Source organism: Alligator sinensis, unplaced genomic scaffold (genome assembly GCF_000455745.1).
Source record: "Alligator sinensis unplaced genomic scaffold, ASM45574v1 scaffold652_1, whole genome shotgun sequence".
NCBI classification, from domain to species: Eukaryota; Metazoa; Chordata; order Crocodylia; family Alligatoridae; genus Alligator; species Alligator sinensis.
Window position 1 is genome coordinate 2,897,194 of NW_005842010.1, and position 408 is coordinate 2,897,601.

The window sequence follows — 408 nt, forward strand, 5'->3', positions numbered from 1 at the left end:
GCAGGTGGTGCCTGGTGACATAAAGGCGGTCGAGGCGAGCCATGGTGAGACCACCGGCACCCATCCTGGCCCAGGTGTACTGGCGCGCATCAGGATGCAGGGCTCGCCAGACATCCACGAGGTCTGCCCCCTCCAGGGCAGATTGCAGCTTGCGAGCGGAGGGCAGATGGGGCTCAGGCCCTGTGCGGTCGAGGCGCGGGGCAGTGGTGCAGTTGAAATCCCCACCGAGGAGGAGCAGGTCATCATCCTCGCTAGCGTCGCGCAGGAAGGCAGCCAAGGTCTCAAAGAAAAGACCCTCTCCTGGCCATCGGAGGGCGCGTAGATGTTGACGAGCAGCAGGTGGTGTTGTGCGAGGGTGACACGGATAGTCAGCAGGCGGCCGGGGACGTCCTCCCGCGGCACCACCGC